The following is a 6,763-nucleotide window of genomic DNA, read 5'->3' on the forward strand; positions in this document are numbered from 1 at the left end:
CCTGTGGCATCCCCAAATCCGTTCTTCGTGGGGTAACTGAGATTCCACCCACCCACCCACCGGCCGCCAGCAGCGCCTCGGAGCTCAGGGTGCACTTGTGTTGACTCGAGGAGCGTCTTAACTGAAGGAACAGCGTAGGTGGATGAACGATTAGCTATAGGATCTGAAGAGCATTTTGAGATTCAAATGCTTAACTGGAGAATTTTGAAGGGAACTGATGGTGGTATTCACTATTTGTTTCCTGGGACTTGTTGCTTATCTCAAAGACTCCACAAAAGCAGACCCTGCCTTAAGCTTTTATGGTAGAAGCAGTGAAGATAAAGGAGGGCTGAAGGTCCTTTTTAGCCATTCATTTTACGATTTCTCTCTCTACCTCACCATGCTTGGAAAAAAAAAAAAAACAAACTCACCACTGACTCATCATACAGAGCAGGGGTCTCAGGATACATGGGTGGTGGTCCCAGCTTCCCCTCACTAACTGGCCTTAGGCCCAGGAGGATTGTCTGAGCCCATCTGTGGGATGGTGATAGGAAAACCAGGCCGCATACCTCCCAGGATTTGTAAGGGTTTCCAATGAGATAATGCGTGTGAAAGTAGAAAGGGACACAAATGTGTAAGAATTATTATTATACTTCCCGTATATACTCCAGCATCAGTCACAGTATTTTTTTGTATTCAAGTACTGCTTATGCCTCAATCACATGAATGCAAATAATACATCCTGATGGCCTCCTCTGTTCACCCAGTGGCAAAAAAATAAATAAAAAGGAGACAGACAGCCAATAAATCAACAACTGGAATAAACTAGACATTTTGACTTTTACTTAAAAGTCTTTTGCACATTTTGGATCATGAAGATCTTGATTCTCAGTTTTAAAAAGACAAGAACAAAGAAAAAGCAGTTCATCTTTCCCCCTTATGCCCATCAGAATAGCTAAAAACAAGAGGAGAAAAAAAGCTGGTGTCTCCTGTGTGTCCCTGTGTCCTCACCTTAGATTCTTGACAGAAATGAACAGTTTTCTGCTTTAGTGGTAAACATATATGTGAGTGGGAACATCTGGCAGAAATAGTAGCGGAAATAAAAAACTTGGTTAGCCCTCGTGTGAGTTAAATACTGCCATAATGCAACGACTTTCAATCTATATTAACACAAAAATTATTTTTCCAAAGGAAATCTTGTGTGGAATCCCAAAATACAAAAGAAAGCTACTCTGGTTGCAGTTGGGTGGGGTCTCAGGGCCCAGCCCCCTAGCCTTGTTTTCTTCAATGGCTCCTGAGACAGCTCTAAAAACCCCAAAGTCACCCTGACACTCAATAGTGTAACCTCCTTGCAATGATAAAACAGGCACGTACAGGTTTACAGGCCTTCGTCCATGTCTAAAATTCCACCATTATAGAGTCACTTACTGACAGCTTTCATCAGTTCTCTTTTCAAACGCAAATGTCCTAGGACATTTTAACATATATATATATATATATATATATATATATATATATATATATATATGTCTTCAAAATGATCAAGCTTATAAGACAGTTTTTGTTTGTATGTCTTTTGGCAACAAATTGGATGAAGTAGGAGACTTGAAGATCTTAGTATGAGTCTCCTAGGGCTGCTTATAACAAAGGACCACAAACTGGGTGGCTTAAAGCAACAGATATCCACTGTCTCACAGTTCTTGAGGCTAGAAGTCCAGGTCTCAGCAAGGCCATGCTCCCTCTGAAACCTCTAGGAGAAGGTCTTTCCTTGCATCTTCCTAGCTTCTGGTGATGTCTGTCAGTCCCTGGTGTTTCTTGGCTTGCTACTGCTTCACTCCAACCTCTGACGCTATAGGCATATGGCGTCCTCCCTTTGTTTCTCTCTCTCTCCTCTTCCTAAGGACACCAGTCAGATTAAAAGCCCACCCTACTCCAGCATGACCTCATCTTAACTAAGTGCATCTCCACAACCCTGTTTCCAAATCAGATCACTTTCTGAGAGAGTACAGGAGTTAGAACTTTAACATATCTTTTTGGGGGGACACAATTCAACCCATAAAAATACTGAAAGTGACAGAAGAGGATGAAGGATCTGCAACTGAGAGGACAAAGGATGAACCTGAGAACAAACTTGGCATGCTCCTCTGTATTGTTTTGCCCTGTCACGTGTGCTTATCCCAATGACTCTTCTTGCCCTCACTTACTATTACAGCTCTTCCATCTCTCTTCACATAAGCCCCCTCTTAATTATTGGGGAATTCCAAGTACCATTTCATGTGTATTGATAAGCTCCCAGCTGCAAGTGACAAAATTCCAACTCATATTGGCTTCAGTTAAATGTAAAGTGGGGAACGGGTGTTTTGTTGACTGAAAAGTCCAGAAGTGTCTAGGTAGGTTTCAGGCAAGGTAGGATCCAGGGGCTCAAGCAATGTCAGCCAAGTCCTGTTTCCGTCTTTCAGTTAGGCTTTATTCACACTTCATGCAAATGTTTTTTAGGCAACCAAGGATGGTGGCCAGAGGCAGCTGCATTTTACACAGTCCGTCTTACTGTTTGTATTCCCAGGGAATAATCACCTTGGCCAAGGGAATGCAATATTCCTCTTGGCCAGGCAAGGGGGATAGTTGCACGCCGTGTGAACAATTAGCATAAGTCCTTTATAAAGCCCAACACGATAGCCACCATATTCTTCCTCCCTTCCTGTACATGCAAGACTGTCCCATTTTCCACTGCTCCCCTCCTGTACATGCCCAACGTAGGGCTGCCTACTGGGAGGTGATACATTCAGTCCACCATGTTCCGGGGCATGCTCAGCACTCTGAAGTCAGTACAGCCCACATCTGTGTGGGGAGAAGGATTTTCTCGTTCTTTGAAGTTATACGTGATCACGAGTTTCTTAATATTTTGTCCTCACGTATGAATATCCCACCAATCTCTTTTTCTGAAAATAGCTCAAGGATTCATACCTTTCTCATCCACAAACTCAAGATAATAAATGTTCATAATGAAAATGCAAACCTTCACATCCATATCCCCCTGTGCATCCACCCAGCCAGCCAGCCACCCACCCACTCACTCACCCGTCCGTCTGTCCGTCTGTCCATTCATCCGTCCATTCATCCATCCATCCGCCTCCCCATCCACCCACCCATTCACCAGTGATGGTTTACTATTGGACCAAGCCTACCTGCCACATACTGTCTACACTTACGGTGAGTTATTTTCCAGGAGGCTTCTCAGTCTGGCATGCAAATAGACTCCTTACAGACGACATAACCAGCCCAGCCAATTTCCAAATGTTTCCGAATTCAGTAGAGAACATAGCTTAATGCTGAAACTAGGACCTTTAACATCTGTCTGTCTGTATGTCTTTTGGAAGTTTGTAGGTGCCAGTTAAGGAGTCTCACCACTTTGAGAAATGATGGGAATAGAAATACCATCCGGGCTGCATTAGAGAACTAGACTCCAAAGACAATAACGTTTCTTCCATCCAACCATGCTCCCCCCAGCTGACGTATCCCCCGCCACGAGTGGGAGCAGCTGGAAAAGGCAGACCTCCCTCCCAGCCAGGAAGCCCTGACTTCGGAGCTATCTCATGGATGTGAGTACAAGGAGAAGGGGAATTCGGCCCTTGGAGGGGTGCAAGGGAGGTACAGCAGGAGCCCGCGTTCCAGACCCCAGTGTCGCTCTACTCGACGTTCTCTCTCCCTCCCCCTCTCTCCTCTGACTCCTAGTTTCCTAAAGTGCTCTCTTCCATTCACCCCCAGGGCCAAGAAAACTGATTCCTAGACTGAGCTGATCTGACGTCCTGAGGGCACCTCAGCCCCTTTAGGTTTCCTGTTGCACCCCTCTCATTTCCGGGACATGGTGTTTCTGCATGCACTGCACCCACCAGTGTGCATGTAGGGACAGTACTGGGGGACCCAGGCAGACACCCCCAGCCACACACACACACACACACACACACACACACACACGTCTTGCAAGCGCCCCAGGGAAAGAAACCCTCTCTGAGTTGGCCCAGAGTGGACAGCCCAAGCTTCCCCACGCTGACTGGCCGCTTGCCAAGAGGGAGAATGCTGTAAAGTGCATCGCACAGGTGCCCTCCAAGGGTCTCTCACTCAGCACCCGCATAACTTATTCCTGCATCTTCCTACAACATTGGGATTCTAAATGTAACCCAGATGTGGGCTGTGTCCCTCTTCACCTTGGAGATGTAGCTATAATTGGCTTGGACCTCAGCCAATCCCACAAGTTGGGAAGACCTAAAACCCTCCCTTTGGATTGCAGCAGAGTTCAGACCCCCTGTGGTTGCTGCATGACACTGCCCCTTGCCCAATCCACAGGAAACCCACCTACAGCAGGCATGGAGGGAGCTTGGTAGATTTTAGTGGTGATTTGGGTAGCTCAAGGGTGATTTTTCTCCATCCCTCTCTTTCAAAAGTAAAACTAGTTTTTCTCTCTGTGTCTCAAACAAAGCAGTTCAGTGGCCAGCATCTGTTTCTTGAGGTCTCACCCTCCTTTCCCAGGAGCTTATTCACATGACATGCTGGTTTCTCTTGCCTCTTCCGTGTCTCTTTGCCCAGGATCTGCCCCACTGCCTTCGTCATCAGCTCCCAGCCACCTGGCAGCAATGCTCGGTACTTCTTTGAGTTTCCGTAAAGCTAAGGTAACAAGCAGTGGCGCATGGGACACATGCTGTCTGCCGATGTCTATTATTTCATGTGCACGAGTACATTTTGCCCTGGACTCTTCATTTCGCCACAGCCTACTTGCAGCTACACATGTTTGCATCATCTGTCTCCTTCCTGAAAACATTTTGAGTTTGCTTGGTTTTGCCCTAAATAATCCACTGACACATACTGTAGGTTTTACCAAGTGTTTTTATAAACAGGCTATAAAGGAGAGGAGGTAACATCAAACACATCACACCAGATATCTACAACATTTCCCTCTAAACTTTCTGTCCTTCATTTGTCTCTGGCTGTGCCCCTACTACATTATTTTATCTTCTCCTATTCGGTACCCAGTCCCACTGATTTCCCTTCTCTTAGAGCAATCTGCTTCTGTGCCTCTAAATTGGGTGTTCTGAGAGATTCCAGGACCCATCTTCCCTAGAAAGTGGTTTAGGACATCCATAGGAGCTCATGAGCTCATCTTATCTTTTGAGTCTTACTCCCTTAAACCTCCACACATTCACCCAGCAACTCATCAGTGTATTTCTTTTCCAAACGAGTATGAGGAATTCCTATGAGGAGTTTTGGTGAATGAGACTTCCTGTATTTGCTACATAAGAAACTGAGAAAACTAAGGCCATGAACCTGGGAATGTAATGAAGAATTGGGATATTTCAAGAAAAGACAAGAAGCAGTGGTCATTTGCTTGGGAACCATCGTACTCATGGGAAGAGGGACCTCCCCCACCTCAATAACTGTGGGATTCAGAGGAGGAGCTCTGAGACCAGAGTGAGGGGTTAACATGAATGGTGACAGGAAGAAAAATGGGGTCTCAACCCCCAAGTAGTAGCAAGGCCAGCCAGCAGCAGCAGAGCTGTTCCAGCAGAGCTCATGTTGGCCATGGGAGAACATTCCTCAACCAGAGAACCTAGTGGGGGACAGGAAGGATGTAGGAGCTCTGTGTCCCATTATCCCAACAGTTGAGAGCTCCGAGCCAGTGATTACTTTTATACCTTTGTTATTGCAACACTCCTTTCATGGCTCTTCCAGGGTCCGTTGTGGCTGAGTAGAGAAACACAGTTACATATAGCAGGTGGAAGATAGGACCCTCTCTCTCTCTCTTTCTCCCCATCTCTATCTCTCTGTCTCTAGCTCTTTGTCTCTATCTATCTCCATCTCTTTCTCTACCTATCCATAACCTGGAACATATCGTTCAGCTTTTTATGATAATAACTAACAGTCTCACTTCTTTGGGGCTTTCATATTAGTCAGAAGCATCCAAGACAGAACAGACCTGGATTTAAATCCTTTCTCCACCATCACTAGCTTTGTAACTTTGCCAGGTCAATTCACTCAGTTTGCCCATCTGTACATTGGAAATAATGATATCCATCTCCCAGAGTTTTTGTGAGAAGGAAATGAGATGGCAGATTAGAAAGGGATGGGCCTGCTGTATGGATTAAGAGATGTCAAGAAAAGTAGATTTCTTCTTTCTCCTTTTTATGCCAACTGAGCTCCATGTTACCAGTCACAGCTTTTTCACACTCAGTAAGGAAGACACCTGAGAGGTAGGGTTTCCAGTCTCTTTTCTACTTCCCCTATAAAAGTGTGACTTGTTTTGAATAGTTTTTTTGGTTTTTGGTTTTGTTTTCCAAAATATTCAAAGTCACAAAACTATTTCAAGAGTCTATTACTCGCAAAGAGCTCTTGGGAGAAAAATTTCTCCCCCAAAGAAACAACCTGCCAATTCCAGATAACTTGTTACTCTGCCATGCTCACAATCGTTTAGAAATCATTTACCACTACGTCCTTCAAAAGCAACAAAGATCCAAAGCACCTGACCCTTGGCTACTCTAGGTTTTTCTTTATACAAACCCATCAACAGGCCTGGCCTGCAGGATCACTGTGTAGGCAAGGCTCAGTGAAGAGGTGAGGTTTCCTTCCTAGTTTGGGTTGCTCACACCCAAGGGACTCTGGTTGATTCTCCGTTCAATCATGTATTCATTCAACAAACGTGCAGGGAGTATGTGCTATGAGACAGGCTGCACAAGTTCACTGGGCCTATGGCGGTGAGCCAGTGGTCACATTCCTTGCCCTCACAGGGCTTAGA

The sequence above is a fragment of the Mesoplodon bidens genome, assembly GCF_964165515.1.
Source record: "Mesoplodon bidens genome assembly, chromosome: 9".
Taxonomy (NCBI): Eukaryota; Metazoa; Chordata; class Mammalia; order Artiodactyla; family Ziphiidae; genus Mesoplodon; species Mesoplodon bidens.